This window comes from Lissotriton vulgaris, unplaced genomic scaffold (genome assembly GCF_964263255.1).
Source record: "Lissotriton vulgaris unplaced genomic scaffold, aLisVul1.2 SCAFFOLD_3031, whole genome shotgun sequence".
In the NCBI taxonomy this organism is placed as follows: Eukaryota; Metazoa; Chordata; class Amphibia; order Caudata; family Salamandridae; genus Lissotriton; species Lissotriton vulgaris.
This window is the reverse complement of record NW_028251362.1, coordinates 77,599-79,035: the sequence shown is the minus strand read 5'-3', so window position 1 is coordinate 79,035 and position 1,437 is coordinate 77,599.

Here is a 1,437-nt window from a genome sequence, read left to right as displayed (position 1 = left end):
AATCCTGATTATTGATATTTTGATCTGTATAAGTCTTATACTCTTGTCACTCTGAATTTACATACTATATAAAATCCTTAAAACCCTTCAGGTGTCTGTGGTCATTATAAAATTATCATAGTATTGTTGAATATATGAAGTATTTTAGGATTATCTTATCTATTGTCCACTGCTAGCTCCTGATTCATCAGGAGAATATGTGCCTGTGGTAAGTCAGGTACATAAGTAGTAGTGTTAAAGAAAACACATAGAATTACTGATGGTGGTGTGTAAACTCGCCAGACTCGCAAAAATACTGTCGTAAACACGTCATGGGCCCAAGTGCGTGAAATCTGGTAAATCTAAGGGTCAGGCGACCTGCGCGCTCTATCGGTAATTTTCTGGTAGCAGAGGATGGTTAGGACTAGTTAAGATAAGTAGATAAGATAGTTTTAGGAACTGTGAAAAATAAAATGTGCTGCTAAAATTCATTGCTGCTAAAAATAAGTTTGTTATTGCATTCAATTGTTATAAAAGGTTTGAAATTCTTGAATGAATTCTTGAATAAATGATAGCTACAAGTACCCTGTTGAAACTCCCGTTGTGATATCACCTAGTAAGGGTCACGTGCGGAATGAGTAATAGGTTCTTCGCAGCTTGAGTGATAGCAGAGGAGTCCACTGGTGAAAGTTTGGCTTAGTATATATCCCGAAAAGAAGTGGATGAGTCAAAGGAGTAGCAGGTTCTCTAATGCTTGTGTGAGAGGCAGAAGAGATCTATCCGTAGTGAATGAAAAGTAGACAGAAGTGGTTTACTTGCAGTAAGAGAAAAACCCTCTTTCTTTTTAAAACCCTCAAGCACAGCGGCGAATGTTATACGTTGTTAACTAAACTGAGCACTTGCACTTTAAGAAAAATTCAAAGTTTCCGTTACCTTGTGAAGGAGGGAGTCGGTCGAACGGCTGCACTGACGTTACTCCGTGCCGCGCTGCTATTGGTTGAGACAGCGGGTGTGTAGCGAAGCCAGAATTGTAAGGGAGGGGTGAGCGCCGAAGAGTGAAGACCGCGTCTCACGAAGGGGCCGCACACCCATTGGTTGAGAGTGTTTGCAACCTCGGTGCTGATAGGTTGCTGTAAATTAAAAGACGCACTAGCATTGGAAGCACTAAAGTAAACAAAATTAATCAATCCGAACTTGAAGATAGTTTGGAAAGGTGTATGTGGTATCCTGAATTCTTACCTAATCCGAAAAATCTAGGTTTTCATAAGGAGCAGATGCTAAGAGGTAGACCTTACAATATGTACGGAGGAAAGAGAAAATTGTCATTTGCCGAAAAAGTTAAGAATTATTTCAAGAAAGACAAACCCATTAGAACTAGAGAAGGTGTGATTATTCCCCCACCTAATACTCCCGCATCCTTTATGATGTTTGACAAAGGGTATCATACCTGTGTATGGT